Genomic DNA, 23,719 nt, shown 5'->3' on the forward strand with positions numbered 1-23,719 from the left:
AGATAGTACATATATGCATTAATATATTAATATATGTGCATACACATATTAGCATATACACATATATATGATTTCTCCTTGAGCTTTTCTTCCTTATTCTAAATTTAGATTTCTGGTTTATTCATATGAACTTATAAGCTCTGCTATTTAGTGTCTATCTTTGAGAAACTGATCCATTCTCTGTGCACTTATTAAATCAAGATTCTGGTCATAAAGTACTTTGGACTGTGAGGGATTAACTAAGACAAGTTTCAACTCAAAAAGGTTCTAGATAGTCAACTTTAAAGTCTTACTATTATTTTCCAATATCTCAGTGTATCTCTTTCTACTGTGAATGCATATTATCCAAATAGTTGCAAAGACTATGGAAGAAACATGGAAAGTGTTCCTTTTCCGCTTGGCAATGTGCATTGTTTTACCTTCTGGCAAATCAAGACTACAGATCCATATAGAAAACATAGAACCCTTACTAATTTTTACCATCACTCAAAGTATCTATCACATTATGTCACATACTTCTGTCTATAAATGTGTATATGTAGATGGTGTGTGTGTATACAAAATTGTGTATAATAGATCATATAACAAACTTATTGATTTCAGATCAAATACATGCTTATTTGAGATTAAATTTTTAATAATAAATTTTAAAATACGTATAAAATTACATGTACTCTATATAAAATTACCTACATAAATTTTTCTGAGAACTGATTTTTGTTTCAGAATGGGAAAAGTTGTGACTATTTTCTGATGCTAATAGTTATAGAAAAATGACTCACTATTTTTAATGGTTATGAGTATAGTGGTTAACAACACAAGCCTGGATTTATTATCTACTTTTACTTTCTTTTATGGGTATGACATTAGGCAAGTTAATTATCCTCTGTAACTTTGTTTCCTCATCTGTAAAATAAAAATAATAATAATTCTGAGGATCAAATGAGGGAATTAATGTAAAGCTATGAGAATTTAAAAAGTCAATTTGTATAGTTCTTAGAACAGTTCCTGGTACATGGTGAACACTCAGTAATATTAATTGTGGTTCTTAGCTGTATCATCCATATAGAAGGGTACCATAATTTCTTTAACCAATTCATTAGCATGTGCATCTGGATTGGTTCCAGTTTTTTGCTACTGTGAACACGACTCTGATGGGCATATGTTTATGCACATCTTTTTCCATTTATTTTCTTAGTATTTATTTCTCAAAGTAGGATTTTAGAGTGAAATTGATGCATATTTTAAAGTCTTTTGATAAATACAGTCAAATTGCCATCCAATTTTAACTCTAATCATTTGTGTACAAAACAGGAAATTGAAATATACCTTAAGATATTTTAAAGTCATGTCCAAATAATTTCAGTTTTATTGTTTTAAAATCTTATATACACAAAAGGGGATTTTTAAATGATTTAAGTAAAATGCCATATATTTTTGTTAGATATTTAAATAGCTCAACTCATTTATTTGCAGGTAAATTATTCATTTTGTTGTTGACAATTAGGAAATTGTTTCATTCCAATTGGTTGTGTTGTATGCTTCTCAGCATATACTTGGACCAGTCCCTCCCTGGCAGTTAATGATTATGGGCTGAGAACAAAGGTTTTATTTTAAACTTTACCTAAATCAATAATAACTTAAGTAAATCTACTGCCAGAAATGTCATGGATTCTGGCATTTCATACCTAAAAAATACACTAAAGACTTGGAGTTACGCACTGTTAGAATTTATTCATGCCCCTAATCCTTTTGTTCCCATGGATGTCTGAGAATTATAGATACTGATTTCATTAAATATTTAACCTTCAGGATGTATTTGTTACAATTACAGTAGCTGTTTCCCCCACGTGCCCAGCCAGTGTTTGAAAGCAATATCCCCACACCCAACCAAAAGATATATTGTTTGAATAAGCTTTCAGATTCAGTTTGGAACAACAAAATAATTCAATATGAGCTGATGTAAAAAATAAAATAGTTTCAATTTTGTTCTTATTGCTGGCCTTTTCCTGTGCTTCTTGATTTAGTGGTCGTCATAAAAGTTTAAAGTGAGTTAACTGTTTTATGTCATACAGTGCAGGCTATATCTTCACTTTAAAGAGACCTCTGTAAAAGAAGAAAGAACTCTGAGACAGCCTCTAAAATGAGCCAAGTTGGAAAGCTTATGCTTTTCCTGGAGTCTTTGTGTTCTGCTGGTTGCCGGGTGTCAGAACATCTGCTCTGGAAGTTGTTGATGTCACACAGCAGCAGGGGAAGAACACTTGATTTTCTGTAATTGATTTTATTCTTTAGGATGAGGATGTCTGCTTTTGCTTTTGCAGGAGGACTTAATGGAGTTTTATAGATATTTTAAAAATGTAGACAGTCATGCTTACAGTTTTAGGCACTCTGTTTGCCGGAGGTGGAATTGTCAGGGTAAATAGGAGGCTATAGGGAGAGACCTTGTATCCTCAATGCCTGAAGGGAACCAGTCAGAGACCAAACAATTAGTGGCAGCTTGTGCATGTCAGAAGCTCTAGCAAACACACAGTCAATTATTAAATGGGTTTTGCCACCAGGTGAATGTACTTCCGTGTAGGCAGTATGCAATTGCAATCAAGCTGATCAAATGCCAGTTTTTTGCTAAGGAGTAAAATAGGGACTTGGTGGAGAAGAGTATGTGCAAGCTAAACTAAAATGATCGTCAGCTTGACATGAATAAATTACTTTTTTCCTTAAGAAAAAAATCATCAACTCAATATGGATTAATTTCTTAAGGTTTGTCAGGGGTTTCAAAATAAATCCAATAAAATGTCCTATTTTACCTTTAAATTGTTTTCTAATATTAAAAAACAAAAGCAACTGAACCGGGTCCTGCTACTTGGCAGAAAGCCACTCACATTCATTCTCTTCTCTTTTGTCTCCTACACACTCCCCTGTTCTAATAAGCATCATTTTAATGAATTGCTGACTACTTTATCGACTGGCCTCAGAACTTGGTCAGTTCTTACTGAATTGGAATGAGTAACTTAGGAAGTGTACATTGCAGTTCAGTCCAAATCAGTTAGTAAACATTAATAAGGACAGTAATAACATTCCTGCCCTCATTAGAATCCATCAAGTCTCAATTGCTTAATAAGGCTTTATTAGTGAAAACTAGAAACATACAATACTTAAATACTGGGGAAGTGAAGAACTATGCAAAGATATTTTAGTAATAACCAAAGTTTTGCCTAATGAGGCACAAAGAAGAAAAAAAACCCACCTCCTAACCTTATATAATGTCATGTTATGGGGCCATAGAAATTTTCTGATTCCAAAATAGGAACGCAAATTTGTATTTGACATGCTTAAGTAGTTTACATGTTAATAAAGTTAGAAAAGTTTAATGGGAGATACAATAATCCCACTCTATTATATACTTCTGAGGGGCAATTTTGCTGTTTGAGTTATAAGAAAATTTTTGTAAGGAAGAATCTCTTAGCTGATGACAAAATAAACTGATTTTGGGCAAAATTAACTTGGAGAAAATGAACAGATGCCCAAGCAGTGGATTTTTAACTTAACCCTTTTAATTGATGGCAAATGTCACAGAAAGCCATCCACTATTTTCTTGTCAGAACTGCAGAGGAGAAAAACAAGATTTTATGGCTGAATATTTCAACTTCCACCTCTGAAATCTGTGTCATGTCAGGGGTGATACATCAAGCAAGAAGACCAGCAAATCCAAGAAGAATTTATTTCACAAAGAATAAAATATAGCATACTTTAGAAATATGATCTACTAGTTTAACAAAAGAATATTCCAGATTTCTGAATCATGCAAACAGAAGATGCCTTTTCATCATCTTGGAAACAATTTTTAATCAATAACCAAAATAAAGCAAAACAAAACAAAAAAGCAACTAAACACTATCATGTCCTTATCAATACTCAGCAATTTATAATAAAATAAAATTCAGTTTCTAATACCATAGGCTTAATAATGAAGACCTCTTCAATAAAATGCAGCTATATTGTTATCAATATATATCATACCTGTTATGATGAGTACTAACATATTTATCAAAGGAGTAATTATAATAAATGTAGAAGATTAGGCATTATAATAAAGGTAGAAGATTCAGATTATTCCTGAAGCACTTTATTCTAGTAGGAAGAATAAAATATTCTGATATTATTTTACATATATGAATTTTAATTTTAATTATATACATCACATGACAGAAATGTCAGAAAATATTGCAAAGGATAAAATTGAAACCCACAATCTTTTCTTTAACATGGATATAATCAGAAGTGGTATTCAAGATATTAATAACTAGTGAGTTGATATTCTTCAAATATTTGAAATTATACATTATTTGTAAAATGAAGAGTTTGGCATTTTCCAAAGAATGTGCTAACCTTTGCCCTCACCTTCTTTGAGTTAATCTCTTGGCCCCTGGAATGTTGTGTGTGATAGGCGTGTCTTGGTTTATTTGAGGACTTTGGGTCATTCTTGAAAAAGTGACCTCAGGCAGGGCTTTGGTTCATGTGATATGAATCACCTGGAGACTGAAGTCAGCCATGTGGGCAATCAATCAATCAATCAATCATGCCTACATAATGCAACCTTAATAAAAACTGGGCAACTTCTCTGGTTGTCAGTAATCTGAGCGTATTGTCACACATCAACGCTGGAAGAGCAATGTGTCCTCACTTCAGGGAGAGAGGACAATAGAAGGTTTATGTTAGAACCCTCCTAAATCTGACCTGTGAATCTCTTACTTTGGCTTATCTTAATCTGTATCCTTTCCTTGTAACGAATTTTAGCAGTGAGTGTAACAGCTTTCAGTGACTTCTGTGCATCTTTCTAGTGAATCATCAAACCTGAGGGTGGTTTTGGGAACCACCTGAATTTACAGGTGGTGTCAGAAGTGAGCACAATTCTCAGGACTCTGGCCTCTAATTCTGTTGTTGCCTAAACTCCTTGTAATCTCTATGTTGTACTACACGCCTTACTAGTGTTTAGTACATTTAAGTACATTTATGTACATTTAGTACTTACATACATTTAATGTAATCCACCCATGAAATCAATCTGATAGTTTTCAAATTATTAATATTCATCAATTATTCATGTGATAACACTACTCCAATAATACACTGTTTGAATCAAGATTTAGTATATGGAACTACATTAAACTTTTAAAAAGACTTCTCCATTAAATTGATAGTCATTGTATGACTTTCATTTATAAAATATAAATGATTACCTTAATATCAACAAAAGTATTTATTATACTCTGTCCTTTCTCATCCTTTTTCCTTTTTGATCCTCTGACTGGATAATTTCAAATGACGTGTCTTTGAATTCACTGATTCTTTCCTCTGCTTGATTGAGTCTGCTTAAGCTCTCTATTAAAAGTTTCAGTTTAATCATTGTATACTTCAGGTCCAGAATTTCTGTTTGATTCTTTTTTATGACATATCTCTTTGTTGAACTTCTCATTTTGTTCATGTATTGTTTTCCTGATTTTGTTTTAGTTGACTGTATGTGTTCTCTTGTATCTTATGTGTTTAAAGATGATTATTTTGAATTATTTGTCAAGCAATTCGTAGATCTCTATTTCTTTTTCCTTTCTTTCAGTAACAATTGTATATTTTTAAGTTGTACAACATGATGATTTGATATACGTATACATAGTGAAGTGATTACTACAGTCAAGCTAAATAACTCCCATCTCCTCACAGAGTTACCATTTTTGTGTGTGATAAAAGCACCTGAAATCTATTCTCTTAGCAGATTTCCAGTATTCAATACAGTATTCTAACTATAGTCATCATGCTGTACATTAGATACCTAGACTTATCCATTTACATTACTGAAACTTTCTGTCCTTTTACTGACATCTCCCCATTTCCCTCATCCCCCATACCCCACAATTCTACTCTCTGTTTTGATGATTTCAACTCTTTCAGATTACACATGTAAGTGAGATCATGCAGTATATGTCTTGCTGTACCTGGCTTATTATTTCATTTATCATAATGTCCTCTAGGTTCATCTATGCTATCATGAAGGACAAGATTTCCTTTTATTTTAAAGCTGAATAATATTCCATCAGATATACATAAAGATATAGATATAGTTATGTCGATTCCATATCTTGGCTATTGTAGGTCTCCATTTCTTTTTTTCTTTTGTAAAATATATTGATGGAATTCATTTCTTATTTTTTTATCATCTTTATTGGAGTATAATTGCTTTACAATGGTGTGTTAGTTGCTGCTTTATAACAAAGTGAATCAGTTATACATATACATATGTTCCCATATCTCTTCCCTCTTGCGTCTCCCTCCCTCACACCCTCCCTATCCCACCACTCTAGGTGGTCACAAAGCACCGAGCTGATCTCCCTGTGCCACGCGGCTGCTTCCCACTAGCTATCTATTTTACGTTTGGTAGTGTATATATGTCCATGCCACTCTCTCACTTTGTCCCAGCTTACCCTTCTCCCTCCCCATATCCTCAAGTCCATTCTCTAGTAGGTCTGCATCTTTATTCCCATCTTACCCCTAGGTTCTTCATGACCTTTTTTTTTTTTCTTAGATTCCATATATATGTGTTAGCATACAGTATTTGTTTTTCTCTTTCTGACTTACTTCACTCTGTATGACAGACTCTAGGCCCATCCACCTCACTACAAATAACTCAATTTTGTTTCTTTTTATGACTGAGTAATATTCCATTGTATATATGTGCCACATCTTCTTTATCCATTCATCTGATGATGGACACTTAGGTTGCTTCCATGTTCTGGCTATTGTAAATAGAGCTGCAATGAACATTGTGGTACATGACTCTTTTTGAATTTCGGTTTTCTCAGGGTATATGCCCAGTAGTGGGATTGCTGGGTTGTATGGTAGTTCTATTTTTAGTTTTGTAAGGAACCTCCATACTGTTCTCCATAGTGGCTGTATCAATTTACATTCCCACCGTGCAAGAGTGTTCCCTTTTCTCCACACCCTCTCCAGCATTTATTGTTTCTAGATTTTTTGATGATGGCCATTCTGACGGGTGTGAGATGATAGCTTATTGTAGTTTTGATTTGCATTTCCCTAATGATTAATGATGTTGAGCATTCTTTCATGTGTTTGTTGGCAGTCTGTATATCTTCTTTGGAGAAATGTCTGTCTAGGTCTTCTGCCCATTTTTGGATTGGGTTGTTTGTTTTTTTGTTATTGAGCTGCATGAGCTGCTTGTAAATTTTGGAGATTAGCCCTTTGTCAGTTGCTTCATTTGCAAATATTTTCTCCCATTCTGAGGGTTGTCTTTTGGTCTTGTTTATGGTTTCCTTTTCTGTGCAAAAGCTTTGAAGTTTCATTAGGTCCCATTTGTTTATTTTTGGTTTTATTTCCATTTCTCTAGGAGGCGGGTCAAAAAGGATCTTGCTGTGATTGATGTCATAGAGTGTTCTGCCTATGTTTTCCTCTAAAAGTTTGATAGTTTCTGACCTTACATTTAGGTCTTTAATCCATTTTGAGTTTATTTTTGTGTATGGTGTTAAGGAGTGTTCTAATTTCATACTTTTACATGTACCCGTCCAGTTTTCCCAGCACCACTTACTGAAGAGGCTGTCAATTCTCCACTGTATATTCTTGCCTCCTTTATCAAAGATAAGGTGACCATATGTGTGTGGGTTTATCTCTGGGCGTTCTATCCTGTTCCATTGATCTATATTTCTGTTTTTGTGCCAGTACCATACTGTCTTGATTACTGTAGCTTTGTAGTATAGTCTGCAGTCAGGGAGCCTGATTCCTCCAGCTCCATTTTTCGTTCTCAAGATTGCTTTGGCTATTTGGGTTCTTTTGTGTTTCCATACAAATGGTGAAATTTTTTTGTTCTAGTTCTGTGGAAAATGCCAGTGGTAGTTTAATAGGGATTGCATTGAATCTGTAGATTGCTTTGGGTAGTGGAGTCATTTTCACAATGTTGATTCTTCCAATCCAAGAACATGGTATATCTCTCCATCTATTTGTATCGTCTTTAATTTCTTTCATCAGTGTCTTATAATTTTCTGCATACAGGTCTTTTGTCTCCTTAGGTAGGTTTATTCCTAGATATTTTATTCTTTTTGTCTCAATGGTAAATGGGAGTGTTTTCTTAATTTCACTTTCAGATTTTTCATCATTAGTGTATAAGAATGCCAAAGGGCTTCCCTGGTGATGCAGTGGTTGAGAGTCTACCTGCCGATGCAGGGGACACGGGTTCGTGCCCCGGTCCAGGAGGATCCCACATGCCACGGAGCAGCTGGGCCCGTGAGCCATGGCTGCTGGGCCTGCGCGTCTGGAGCCTGTGCTCCGCAACGGGAGAGGCCACAGCAGTGAGAGGCACGCGTACCACAAAAAAAAAAAAAAAAGAATGCCAGAGATTTCTGTGCATTGATTTTGTATCCTGCTACTTTACCAAATTCATTGATTAGCTCTAGTAGTTTTCTGGTAGCATCTTTAGGATTCTCTATGTATAGTATCATGTCATCTTCAAACAGTGACAGCTTTACTTGTTCTTTTCCGATTTGGATTCCTTTTATTTCTTTTTCTTCTCTGATTGTTGTGGCTAAAACTTCCAAAACTGTGGTGGGAGTGGGCAACCTTGTTAGGTCTCCATTTCTTTAAGATCAGTTAGTTGAGATTTATTTTGTTCCTTTGGTAGTGTTATGTTTCCCTAATTATTCACAATCCTTGTAGCTTATGTGGTGTCTGTGCATTTGAAGAAGCAGTCACCTCTTCCAGTCTTTACATACTGGCTTTGGCAAGGAAAGCTCTTCACCAGTGAGCCCAGCCAAGATTCTGGGTGGATTGGTTGCTGGGGTCTGTGGGTGAGTCTGCAAGAAAGCCCTCTACCAGGGTCCATGGGCTGGCTGTTGAGATCCACACACTGCTTGTTGCAAGTTCCTACCCCCTTTTTTTGTTCTTAGTTACCTCTAAGTGATTCAGCTTTGCCTATTCCCTCAGTGTTTGGGGGAAGGCACAGCAAAAGCAGACCTCTCAGGTAGTACCTTGAAAGGCTGAGGAAGTTGAAAGCCCACTTCACTTCTCTTTCCCCCGGAGGAGAACTCGTGAACAAGAGGCTTCACTAGCTTGAGGTAGGGGTGATGTAGTTAAAGTGTAACCTTTCTTCTGAACTGTTTTCATTGAATTTTTTCTCCTTTCTGTGCTCCACTGGGGTCCTGTGACCCATCACCTGGATTCTGAGCTCTCACGAAGGTGTTTTCATCTGTGGCATCTATGGATGGTTGTTAAATTAGTGTTTCTGTGGGGAGGGGAGGGATGGAACCTCCCATTATGCCATCTTGCTGACATCACTCTATCTTTTCTCAACTTCAAGACTAACAGTAATTGCATTAAAACATTTTTAACCCTTACAGTATTGTCTGTGATTTTATAAGTTCAGCATCTCTATCTTCAACATCAACGTATTAGATCATGGAAATTTACTGGGCTGCCTAAAATGAAGGCCCAGTGTTATCTGCTCCTCAACATCTGTGAAACCCAGAGGGCCTTGAATGACCTAACCACACATTTCCCACTCTGCTTTCATGGTAAGCCTCTCTAGAGAAACAGCACACCCCCATTTATCTCTGAGTAGCTTTTCCAGTTCCCTGTCAGCCTGAAGAATTATTCATACTAGTCCATCACATCCTTGGGTGTGAACTGAGGGGCACCTCACTCTCTTGATAGTACAAAACTTGCCTCCCAAAGCTCTGGTTGTTCACTCTGTTCCTGGTTATAACCCTTGTCAGGCCCTGGGTGATGTATGGTGTCCTCATCCCCTAGGCTATGCATTACTAATTAATGGCCATCAATCTCATCTGTCTGATATAAAGTATGGGATGTTTGATCATCCCCATAATCCTAGAGTGGGAATCTCTTCCTCTACAACAGGGTGGATATGAGGTGATTAGAACAATACCACCCACGTAAATTTAAGTAATCTCTCTGGGTATCAGTTTCTTCATCAGTACAATGTGGATGATAGTGATAACTGTAATATTAATAGGGTTAAATATATGTTTAGAACTGTGTGCAGCATAGACTGAACACTACATAAGCATTATATTTCATTTTGAATAAATTATGTTGTAATGTCTTATATATGTGGGAATTCAGTTGATTTTAATAAACTATCCCATTAAATGGCAATAAAATTCAACTCTTATGATCAAAAGTGGTATCCACACCTGGGTGCTACCTAGACCCCAACAGCCCAAAATCTTTGTCTTCTACTCATACTCCTTTTCTGTTGCTTACAACCCCTCTCAGAGCCCCTTTTCCCAGCCAGCATTTGATTTGATTCTCATTACTGTCTATGGCTTCATTCCCAGTCTCTCTCACTCTATTGAGGCAAGTCCCATATACACTGCAGTTTGTGTTAATGCTAATTAGAGGGTAACTGTGAAGGAAAGCTGTCTAATGGCACAGAGCCATAGTCTGTGGGGAATGCAAAATGGGACTGAGAATTTGTTCTCTGAGGTACTGTCGTCACCATCATATAAGGCACAACCTTTATTTGTATCCAGGCCTACTCTTGACCATGAAGAAAAATAAAAGGAGGTGTTCAAAAGCCATTGTAACCTGGCTGATTTACAGGCATGGGACAGGGCAAGGAAGACTGATAGCTCTCCTTGAAAGGTGGAACTCTTGGGGCTACCTAGCAGAAACTGTACCAAGCAAAACCGACAATAGACATAGTTGGAGTAGAATCCTATCGGCCCCCAATGTGTAGGTTCAGAGACTCTAAGGAACTTTCCCAGGTAGCTGGGACAGTGGATAGAGTGGGACACTCAGAACATTTAAGAATTTGATGAAAAACATGAAGAACTTTTATGTCTTCACAATCTATACAAACCACAAAGGTATGTATCAACTAACTATCAATCTTGGCTACGATCACACTTTTATTCATTTTTAAACTATTATTAAAGATGATTTCACTCTTGTGATTTAATGAATAAAAGTTAAAAAGTAGAGTGATGCAAAACAGTAGAGTTTTACTGGTGTATGGAATTATCTTATTGGACCTTAATAGCAATACATTTCATTTGCTAATAAGAAAGATATCGCCAAAACTGTGTTTCAGAAAAGGGACCTCCAGGGTCAAGCTAGGTCAGTATTTGAGCAGGATTGATGCCAGCAAGCACAGCTGCTTCTGGAATATTTTTCAGTAAAAGGAAGATCACCCTCTGAGTCATCTCAAATTAAATCTTTGTCACGGGCCTGTGTGTGTTTTAAAAGGATGCCTATAATCAAAGGTCCAATCATTAGCAACTTTGGACATAATATCAGGATAGCAATGCAACTATTCAAACACTCAAGGCTGAATAAATACCACCTCTCTGTGGTTATGAAAATAGTAAATTCCAGACGATCCACCATCAATAGTTCAGCTACCCCATCGAGGGTTACTAGCACCTGTCAGTTTTCCCTGCTATCCAGTGATAACGCACAGCATCTGTTCTCTTTTTCCCACTGCCATAGCATTTCTGGGTATTGTGTTATTGAAATATCACCAATGAGTTAAATGAGTGTAGACATTTTGGAAGGAATGGATGCAGTTTTAATACTTCAAATGAGACTAGTAAACATAGGAATAGTGAGTCTATACCTTAAAAAGAGAAAACTGAATGAGGTAGGACTGTTTTCATTGTAGAAATGGATGCAAAGAAATGTAAGTTTTGGGGAAATCTGGTAGGATCCCAATTAAGAAAATAATGGGAAGATTTTCCCCTACTCCTTGGGTTGGTAAAATAGATCTGGGAAGGCCTATTGTGAACAGGTATCCTCACCTTGTAGTCTTAAAATAAATGTGTAGGGAATTGTAAGAAACACATAAATTTTACAAGATAGCCCAAACACGACTCTAACGGTTTACTGAGAAGAGTGGAAAAGTACAGATAGGTTGCCATTTTATATCAAAGAAATTCTGACCTAAGCCTGAAGGAATGTGCTTGCTATCAAAATGAAATACTTTGTTGTAACTTAAGAGATAAGGTTCACATCTTTTGAACTTGGCTTAAGCCATACCTGGGGCATTGGCACCTAGGACAGTAAGACCTTTAGTTTTAACTTTCTGTTAACTAAGCAAGTTCCCAGAATTTCACCATATTTTTGTTTGTTTGTTTGTTTTTTATAAACTTATTTATTTTTGGCTGCGTTGGGTCTTAGTTGCTGTGCATGGGTTTCCTCTAGTTGTGGTAAGCGAGGGCTACTCTTTGTTGCAGTGCATGGGCTGCTCATTGTGGTGGCCTCTCTTATTGTGGAGCATGGGCTCTAGGCAAGCAGGCTTCAGTAGTTGTGGCACTCGGGCTCAGTAGTTGTGGTTTGCGGGCTCTAGAGCTCAGGCTCAGTAGCTGTGGAGCATGGGCTTAGTTGCTCCACAGCTTGTAGGATCTTCCTGGACTAGGCTCAAACCCATGTCTCCTGCCCTGGCAGGCGGGTTCTTAACCACTGCACCACCAGGGAAGTCCCATGTTTGTTTGTTTTTAATTGCAAGGTTTAACAGTGCAGATATGTGGTGTAAAATAATAACAACAGTAACAATAATAATAAATTACAATGCACTTTGCCCTAATCTATCATTACTGTATTCATCACTACCAACTACCTCAAATTTAAGATGGATGGGGAAAAAAATAGAGTGGACTGAAAATACTGAATTATCATAAAATCCCCATATTTCTGGAATTGTTATCACTGTTCTATGAATGAGGGACCAAGACTCATTTAAGTATTTTATCAAGGCTCACACAGCTAATAAATGCAGAAGCTGGAAATTCAAACATATCATGTGTGATTTTATACCTTGTGTGCTTTTCTCTAAACCTTGCTGCCTACCAAACAATTCTATTTTGTTATCCTAATCAAAAGGAAACAGCATATTCTCCTTAGTGAGCAATAGATAAAGAGAACAAGGTCAGCCCTGAGTAAAATGATAAAGGAAGACTCAGTTGTGGTTTGGTTTGGTTTGGTTTGGTTTTTATGTTTACCTGTCTATTATAAAAGATATAACTTAGGAAGAGCAAAATGGAAAAGATGCATAGGATGAGGATTGGGGGTGGGGTGGTTGCAGGAAGAGGGACCCCTTCCAGGGCCCAAGAGTGGGCTCTTGTCTAAGACTTGGAAATGAATTGTCTGAGGAGACACCTGTGCTGACAATGCAAGAGACTTTATTGAAAAGGGGCACCTGGCCTGAGAGCAGCAAGGTAAGGGAACCCAGGAGAACGGCTCTGCCACATGGCTGGTGAGCTCAAGTTTTATGGTAATGAGGTTAGTTTCCAGGTTGTCTCTGGCCAATCATTCTGACTCAACATTCTTCCTAGTGGCGTGCGTATCACTCAGCCAAGATGATGAGCGAGAAGGATTCTGGGAGGTTGGTAGGACATAGGGACTGGCATCTCCTCTCTCCTTTTGACCTGGTTGGTGGTAGCTTGTTAGTTCCGAGTTCCTTACGAGGACCTCCTATTGTAAGATAACTTATGCAAGTGGTTACTATCATGCCTGGCCAGGGTGGGTGGTTTTGGTCAGTGGTTCCCCTAACAAGTCCCTGCTGAGAGACTTCCTACTCAAGATACTCCGCGGGAATTGGGGTGGAAGTGTCCTTCTTCTGTAACTACTTCCTTCTGAGAGTGGGCATAGTCCTGCCTAGTACAGTAGAAGTCTCTCTCCACCTGATCATCACTGTTTCTCCTCTACTTGTATTAATAAAGTTAATAAGGTTACCATGTCATATGCCCCTTAACCTCTAGGTAAATTGTAAAGCTACCAAGAAGAAACTGAAGATAACCCTTCTTTCTGTTATTACAAATATCCAAGTTGAAGAAACAATGCTTGGTGTTCCAGAAGAGAAGCAGTGTAAGGTGAGGGACTTTGAAAAGATATAGACAGGAACAGAGAAAGGGAAAGAGTTTTCTCCAAGTCTCAAGAGGGATTTGAGGTACACAGATTCTTCAAGATGTAGGACCTACGTCTTATTCTTTTCAAATGTTCAAGAATATAGCTAAATGCATAGAGAGACTTGAAAATGTTCTCATTCTCTGGGGATATTGAAAGCCACAGAATCATTTTAACTTCAAAACAATCATGTGGACTTGGTCCATGAGCATCTCAATAGTAACCCATATGGAACAATATGGAACAGTGGGATGATTTCATAAGTAAAATGAAATGCTTTGATGAGGAGGCTCAAAAATGTGAACACAGAGGGAACTCCAGTAATGACAGATGTAGTTTTCTGCCAGCCCAATGGGATGCGGACTCAGTATTCAATTTGACTTTACTGAAAAAACTTTTATAAATGATAATTCATTCATATCCCCTTTTGTGGAATGAGGAGCTTATTGGTTTACCTAGGTTGAAAATAAACTATCTATATCCCGGATTGTATAATTAAAAACAAACAAACAAACAAATTTGAAAAAATATTCCACTAAACTTGAAATAAAGGGAGAAAATATTTTGTCTTGGCTCTTTTAACTGGTTGAGAGACATTGAAACTCTTATATAATCATTTTCCACTGTAGGTTCTAATCTATAAAGTAAGAGATTTTAATTAGGATATCAATATAGTTGCTTTCTAATATAATATTCAATGAACAGGATAACTATATAACATCAGCTAAACTGAGAAATTGTTTAGCAAAAAAGTGTCAAAATAATGAAATTACATACTTTAAAATGTTTATTTATTAGTTGACAAATTGCTTTCATTTTATTAGGAGACCTGTAAATACTGTGTTTCAAAATTATTTTAGCTCTGCACATTAGAGCAAAAATCTTTATATTGATTACTAAATATCTGAATATCAAAAATAACATTCACATTTAGTTATGTTTTTCTCTGCGTATCCCTCTAAAATTCAGTGCCACTCATTTTATTTTATTTTTTGAAGAATATGTGGTTTTCAATACAGATATATTTTAATTATACTTGCCTATAACCTTCTTCAAACTTTTATTTTAGGGTTAATAAGCCTAAATTGTTTACATTTTCAATTGATTTTTCTCTGTGAACCGTAATATTTTCAATTGAAAAAATATCATTGTTATCAAAATCTATAGGCCCTTTAGGTCATAGTTAAAATATTTTCATAGGTATTTTTTCCCCTCACTTCCCAGTTCCTACTTTGGAATATACTTTTACAAGAATTAAAATGTCTGTGATATGCTACAAAGTTGTATACCTTTGAAATTTATTTTCATTCTGGAACAGAATGTAAATTAATCCAATTAAAAATTGAAGCTCCATCAATAATTTCTTCCATAGGTTGAAATAATCCAAAAATAAGTATAGAATTTTAAAGTTGTGACATAAGCATCATTTGTGCTCTGTTTAATTCGTAACATCCCTCTCACTTTTATAAAGATAAATGTCAATGTCTTCTTGGTTGCAAACATTTTTTTAAAAATTGTAATTTGATCAGTTTCAAAGACTGAGTTTTTTGGTCCTTCATTTATTGAAATATTTGATTAAATATTTCCAAAGATTGAGAACAAAATGCAAACAAAAATTTAAAGACTCAGTTGCAAGATGTTCAATGGGATTGTAAATTATTTAGTTTGATTTACAAGAGTATTTCAAAAGCTCACGTATTTCTAAAATACAGTTAATAACAGGCAACAGTGAAAGTGCTGTCATGCTGAAGCACTTTTTTTTTTCTATTCAACATCAGTTTTGTCACAAATATTTTGTAGGCCAGTTACTGTAACTATGATTTTATAAGAACATTTATACATTTTGACAACTTAAATTTCTATTTGAATTGGTAGAATATTGTGACTTAATTGTAATCAATTTTAAATTATATGTGTTCTTCAACCAAATCCAAGCACATTTCTGTGTCCTAGATATCTTAATTTCCTAAGAACATTATTTTTAACTTGATAGAATTCTCCATTAAAATTTTTATTTATATTGTCAACACATAGGTGAATAATTTTATTTTTAATGTTGAACTCTTAATCTGTATTTACAGTAGTATTGGTAATATGTTTCAAGTTTGACAAAATAAATTTTTTGATATTATAAATTGAATTTTAAAAAGCCAACCTTTCTTAAAAGTCTAATTTTTTTCAAGTTTTCAATGACACTGATATACATCTGTTGAAGAGGTTAACACTTTAAGAGCTATCACGTCACTTTTTGTATGTCTACAAAAGAAAACACCTTGGAATCAAAAATGAAAGAAAATTATTTCAATGATTTTTTTAGCCAAAAATAATGTCGTGCTTCTTGAAGGAAACATACACTCATTTACTGCAGCTACAAGTGTGAAAATGTAGTCTTCAGTTTCAATCTTCCTAAATCTTCCTACTTACATGTGAAGTACTTAGATGCAGAGCTTTCTTCTGTAGATATGTGTCTTCTTGTTTTCATGCATTAGTGAAATCAATATTGTTCCCATGGTGGATGATAAATGTCAACAAACATTTTGTTCAAGTTGTATGTTTCTCATCAACTCTTCAAGGAACACCAATTAAGTCTCTAATTTTTCATTAAAGATGTACTTTACATATTTAGTTCATTGATAACATTCCATTTTATTGCCAAGGAAAAAACCATTTCAATACAATAAGCTCTCCATTGAATACCTCTCTCTGTCGCTCAAAGCTGAACAGCTCAGTATCTATTCCCACGCCTATTTCTGACCCTAGCATAAATTTCCCAGTTTCCAACTGACCTCCCCAGTTAGCAGCCTGGAGGCTTAGAATATTCTAGGTCACTAAGCATCGATCATGGGAGCTCAGTGGCTGGTACCCTAAGTAGTCAGCAGGGACAGCAGCATCATAAATTTATCGCCACTGAGAGCAGAAAGAGTAAGCTGTCCCTAGCTGTAGATGTGTTAGAGTTCCAGCACATATCATTTAATCAGCAAAGCCCTTGTTTCTGTCCTTGAAAGAAAATGTTAATAGTGCTGCTTTTGGAAAGCATCATGTTATTACTGGTCATCTTTCAGATTTCACTACAGTGAAATCTCTTCACTGCACGTGCATTTCAGAAGCTATTAAACAAGAACATAGCAGAAGTTAAAACCATAAATGGAGGTCAAATTCATCCTGGCTTATTTTAATGGAACTATTATTAAAAATAGTTTATTGAAAAAATAAATCCAAGACAAAGCTTGAACCAGACTGAATGTCTAGACAATAGGTATAAATTGGGACTGTTCTGGCCACTTGGATGTATGGTCATCTTAATCATGGATTATTGATTTATAGAGGGAATTCACTTTTCTTTTTGAAATTGCTAGGGCTGTATAGAGTTAAGTGGTTAATTTTTAACTATTTGTTGAAGCTGCTAAATTATTGGAAAGAGTGCTGAAAAAATTTCCTCCTGAAAAAGAGAGTTACAAGCTAACAATTCCGAGAGCTTTTGATCAAAGAATATGGCTGCCTCAGCAAAATAATGACTCCTTATTCATGATAAGAATATGAGATGGCATGTAGTTATTTTAATGATAGTATGAGTTTTTATTACTTAGATAATGGCAATGATATGAAGATGGCTATAATAGCTGTGAGTTGATTTCAAAGTCTATAATGAAAATAAGTTGGAGAATGATTTTTTGCCAATAAATCAAACTTAAAATCAGAAATAAAAAATAAAAATGGCCAAACGCTCATGAGACTATAAGATAGATGTATGAATGTAAAAGTTACCAGTTTTTAGCATTAACCATAAAATAAAGAAAAAGAAAAATACTAATACTTTGGTCAAAATTATTCCAGACAACTTGATAATATCCCACCTATGTTTAATTTATGTAATTATATAGTTAATCTACATATCACATTCCAGTGAGAGTAAACCAGCTTTCCAAAAGAAAATAATAAATTGGGGCAGGATGAAGATAAAAATAGAAAAAATAAGATAAAGCCAAAAGTGGCATCAGAACTCAGAATTCATGAGTTTTTAAACATTGCCAGGTAGGTTTCATAAATTAACTTCTTGAGTATCACCACAGTTGATACAAAGAGAAAAATCAAGAATATTGTGTCTTTACTTTATTCACAAGCTAATGATAAGCTAGATTCTCAGGAAAAATGGGCCTCTTTTTGATAGTGTTACCAATGAAAAAGAATCTTGGAAAGCTACAGACCACCTTCCAAGTTTAAATGTTTCCTCTTTTCTATCTTCCAATAAGTGCCCAGGCCTACTCTGAGTGCAAAGGAGTTTGAAGCCAGTTATGCCAGGAGTTTACATAGAGATGAATCGATGGCATTTAGCCTGTCCATAATTTATTCCTGAAGTTGTTATGAGACAATGAGCTAAATAGGAGGTGTTCACTCAGAGTAAAATGTGAACATAATTTATTCAGGTTTATCCTCCATGGTAAAATGCAGCACTACCAGGTCTGTTCCTTAAGTAAATATATCAGGAGTTTTGGATACAGATAACACATAACTCTGTAAAGACTGATACCCTGGGGACAACTACCTCACATTCAAACTGTTCCAAGTAGGACCTGGGAAAGAAGTCATGGCCAAATCATTTCTAAGAACAAATTAATTATACTGCAGATTATTTAGAATACACAAAAATTCGTTGAGATTTTATGTATATAAATTTAAGACCACACGTATGCACACGTACATATGCATTTATTTAAATTCATATAGTGTACATTTAAACATAAATGTGAATTTTAGAGGTTTGTTATGGCCCATGAATATCTTATTGCTGATGAACTGTTAGTTCATGAACTTATCAACTCTTAGTTGATGAACTCTTCATTGAAACTCCAAGCTTTCCAAATATTACAGTTAAAGCTGACCTTTTAAGTAGTGTACTTTACTTCTCCTGGACAAAATATTTGCATATATATGGTTGATATAAAGAGAAAAATCAAGAATATTGCATCTTCACTTTATTCACAAGCTAATCATAAGCTAGATTCTCAGGAAAAATGGGTCTCTTTTTGATAGTATATTATTTTAAGGCTATATCTACACTCTTAGATTTGGTTAATTCATTTATTCTCTTGAAAAAGGGAAAGAACTTTTAGCTAGCATTTCTTATCCTGTTACTTGAATCAATCAAAGTTCATTAGCTCTTCCCTGCAAGGAGCTCCAAACATACTTTAAACTTTTGAAAATTCATGTTGGAGGTGCCTTTTTTTTAACACTTAAGTACCCACTGATGTGATATTCCATTTCTAGAGGAACTATTTATATTTCATACGTGGATTTAATTATATATTGTCCTTCAAATGAATTTCTATATCTTTTATATTTTGGTTTTAAGTTTCTGTTTGAAATTTAGCTTATAATTTTAGCTGCAATTTGTGATCCAGGTGCAGAGTAAAACCCAAGTTCCTAAACTGTCCCAAAATGGATTTTACTTTTGTGTATATTTAAAATTTATTCTAAATTTTAATGTGTTATTTGCACAACTATTATGAGAAATACGTATACATATTTTAAAAGTTTAATTAATTTTGTATCCTGCTACTTTACCAAATTCATTGATTAGCTCTAGTAGTTTTCTGGTAGCATCTTTAGGATTCTCTATGTATAGTATCATGTCATCTGCAAACAGTGACAGCTTTACTTGTTCTTTTCCGATTTGGATTCCTATTATTTCTTTGTCTTCTCTGATTGCTGTGGCTAAAACTTCCAAAACTATGTTGAATAATAGTGGTGAGAGTGGGCAACCTTGTCTTGTTCCTGATCTTAGTGGAAATTCTTTCAGTTTTTCACCATTGAGGACAATGTTGGCTGTGGGTTTGTCATATATGGCCTTTATTATGTTGAGGAAAGTTCCCTCTTTGCCTACTTTCTGCAGGGTTTTTATCATAAATGGGTGTTGAATTTTGTCGAAAGCTTTCTCTGCATCTATTGAGATGACCATATGGTTTTTCTCCTTCAGTTTGTTAATATGGTGTATCACCTTGATTGATTTGCGTATATTGAAGAATCCTTGCATTCCTGGAATAAACCCCACTTGATCATGGTGTATGATCCTTTTAATGTGCTGTTGGATTCTGTTTGCTAGTATTTTGTTGAGGATTTTTGCATCTATGTTCATCAGTGATATTGGCCTGTAGCTTTCTTTCTTTGTGACATCCTTGTCTGGTTTTGGTATCAGGGCGATGGTGGCCTCGTAGAATGAGTTTGGGAGTGTTCCTCCCTCTGCTATATTTTGGAAGAGTTTGAGATGGATAGGTGTTAGCTCTTCTCTAAATGTTTGATAGAATTCGCCTGTGAAGCCATGTGGTCCTGGGCTTTTGTTTGTTGGAAGATTTTTTTTTTGTCAAAATTCATTTGTATTAATAGAAAATAAACACGTATTCCAGTTGTTATACTTGAAGTTGCTAATAAAAAAAAGAATTTAATATCACTACTTAATAATCCTGTTTTAACTAAGACAATGAAACTGTGGCTTAAAAAAAAAAGTATTCAGCACCTTTTGCTCATAGAACTTTCAGACTTTGTTCTTAAAGTTTCTGGAACTTTCCCATTTGTAAAGTACAGGAATTGCTGAGCTACATGAGGAACCCTCTCTGGGACAACCAACGAGAAGTTAAGCCATCAGTATATATTCAGCCTGGTAACTTGGACTCTACAACAATCCCCTCCTCTCCACTCTGGCTCAGGAGGGACATGCTTCTAAGAACTGAGGTATGACGAGTCCGACTGTTATTAGCTGGAAAGACCAGTTCTAACAGCAAATAACAGTAAATCTCTGGCACAGAGAGTACTGTCCTTAATGTTCTGTGATTTTAGGAAATCCTGTAAATAGCTTGGCTTTAGTTCAATTTACTCAGAAATGAAACATGTTTAATAAGATTAAACTACTCTGCTAGAGTAAGTGTCTGATGGCTTAGTGTCCTTGTAAAATACATACATAATACGTGTAGGTAAATCATAGTCTTAAAGTATACTTAGAATACTGCATTATTGAAACCAAAGTCTAACAAAATGACTACAGTTAGAAGCAGTCAATGAAACTAAATCCAAGTTATGACAAGGGAGACTAATCCTCACTTGAAGCTGTGTCACTTAGAGAATTAAAGCCGTTCAAGGCAAGGTGAAGGTGGCACCTTTAGATAATTCCAATCAGGGCCAGAAATTAGCATTTCTAAATATTTCAGAAAAGTCCATGGAAGTGTTTCAAAGACTTTTATGCAAAAGAATGTCTGTCTATCTTTCTGCATCAGTAAGTAGTAGTGCCCATCAGAATTTCCTAATAACACAAAGACAAAGTCAAGTCCATACACTTGATCAGATGTCAAAGGAATGGGAGGTGGACTATTAGGTCACCCTTAGAGCTTCTGCTGGCTTTTTACTATATGCTGTTCACCCGTGTGAGTCAGGTGGACTTTTGTGAGAGAATAGTGTTTGGTGGCCAGGACCTCTTTTGGGCTTTTCTTGCTAAGTGGAATACACAACAGATAAGGGAATAGGGGAGGTAATACAGGGAAGCTACTCTTTCCAGCTCAGAAGGAGTTGGTGAAGCCCATATATGCATTTAAGAAGCCCATGGGATCCTCTAGCTGTCATAGTGGCTAATGTGGTCATCCAGAATCGACACTGTGGACCGCGGCAGCGTTTTCCTGTACAGCTCCAAAAACTCTGGATAGGGATTCACTGGATCCAGTGGCCCATAGTTAAAATGAATGGGAATAGGGCTTCCCTGGTGGTGCAGTGGTTGAGAGTCCGCCTGCCGATGCAGGGGACGCGGGTTCGTGCCCCGGTCCGAGAAGATCCCACGTGCCGCGGAGCGGCTGGGCCCGTGAGCCATGGCTGCTGAGCCTGCGCGTCCGGAGCCTGTGCTCCGCAATGTGAGAGGCCACAACAGTGAGAGGCCCGCGTACTGCAAGAAAAAAGAAAAAAAAAAAAAAGAATGGGAATAGATACAGAGGCAAGAGCTCCCACCCAGCATCTTCTAAACTTCTTCCTTTGATTGATGTACTGCAAGAGACTGTCGATAGCCAAGTTCCCGTCATTGTTGCGTATCCCTGCCCACATATCCCACAGTTCACTCTCAGAGGGTCGGGTGTATGGCTCAAAGACCGGGATGAGACCTCGAGAGAATACGAAGAAGTTCATCAGTCGTGTGAGGATGGGTGACAGCACACCTCCAGCTTTGAGAAGCTTTTGGAGAAGGAGAGGACGGTGAGTCTCAGGAAATATACCTCCATTTGACGGAGAGAGACTCTTGATGGTAAGCCGACCAGATCGATTCTGCTTGAACCTATAGAGCAGCTCCTGAGCAACGATATCCCCATAGTTGTGAGACAACAGGTTGATCCTATGGTTCTGGAGCCCCAGATGCTGCAAAAGAGCCTCCACGATGCTGGCCTGCTCGAATATGGAATAGTGATGTGGTCTCGGTTTGTCACTGAAGCCAAAGCCTAGGAAATCAAGGGCAATCACTCGATGAAACCTGAGGGTCACACCTTCCCAAAACTTGTACCAGTCATAGCTGGACGTTGGAAAGCCGTTTAAAAGCACAACTATCTCTGGACTTCCAACACCCACAGAGTCTTGGTAGAAGATACGCAGTCCCTTGTAGGTAAAAAATTTGCCTGATAACTTCCATGAGTGAAGAGCAGGGGAAAGCCGGGGGCGGGGGGTGGGATGTGCAGATAGGCCACAAGCAGGGGCACAGCCAACAGCCCCACCTGGACCCACCACTCCCTCATCCTGATTCAGGTAAGACCTGGGCTACAAGACTCCATGTTTGGGGACCTGGTTGCACATGCCTGTTGGAAGATTTTTAATCACAGTTTCCATTTCAGTGCTTGTGATTGGTCGGTTCATATTTTCTATTTCTTCCTGGTTCAGTCTCGGCAGGTTGTGCATTTCTCAGAATTTGTCCATTTCTTCCAGGTTGTCCATTTTATTGGCATAGAGTTGCTTGTAGTAATCTCTCATGATCCTTTGTATTTCTGCAGTGTCAGTTGTTACTTCTCCTTTTTCATTTCTAATTCTATTGATTTGAGTCTTCTCCCTTTTTTTCTTGATGAGTCTGGCTAATGGTTTATCAATTTTGTTTATCTTCTCAAAGAACCAGCTTTTAATTTTATTGATCTTTGCTATCGTTTACTTCATTTCTTTTTCATTTATTTCTGATCTGATCTTTATGATTTCTTTCCTTCTGCTAACTTTGGGGTTTTTTTGTTCTTCTTTCTCTAATTGCTTTAGGCACAAGGTTAGGTTGTTTATTTGAGATGTTTCCTGTTTCTTAAGGTAGGATTGTATTGCTATAAACTTCCCTCTTAGAACTGCTTTTGCTGAGAGAATTGCATTTTTGCACATATCTGATCCATTTTATTCATGCCCTATTATTAATCTTTCCTGTCTGTCTTCCTGCCTTCCACACATCTGTTGGAGTGCTTATCAATAGGAAAGTACAGGTGAACTAGGTCAAGACTTAGATCCTACCCTCGAGGAGTGCACAGTACAGTGGAGGAGAGCGACATATTGACAGGTTATTACAATACAATATAGAACAGTGGGCACCATTAGAGTGTTGTGGATGAAGTGCTTCCCTGAGCTATTTATAGACCTCTTAGTATAATCTTGGCACAATCTTGGTAGAATTTTTGTAATTTCTTTATATTGACTGACTCCCTGTTCTATGTTTGTCCTCTCTATGGGTTCCTAAATATACAAATAAATATGCAGAAGACCACAAACAAAATTCTACTAAACATTTATTATTATATATATTTAAGAAAAATTTTGCTAGAGC

The 23,719-nt window shown here is 36.3% G+C and overlaps 1 pseudogene; it reads right to left on the bottom strand.

The window, feature by feature from the left end:
* Positions 1 to 21,458: 21,458 nt before the first annotated feature.
* Positions 21,459 to 22,667, bottom strand: LOC132439461 (mesoderm-specific transcript homolog protein-like; annotated as a pseudogene).
* Positions 22,668 to 23,719: the final 1,052 nt, after the last annotated feature.

The sequence above is a fragment of the Delphinus delphis genome, chromosome 16, assembly GCF_949987515.2.
Source record: "Delphinus delphis chromosome 16, mDelDel1.2, whole genome shotgun sequence".
Taxonomy (NCBI): Eukaryota; Metazoa; Chordata; class Mammalia; order Artiodactyla; family Delphinidae; genus Delphinus; species Delphinus delphis.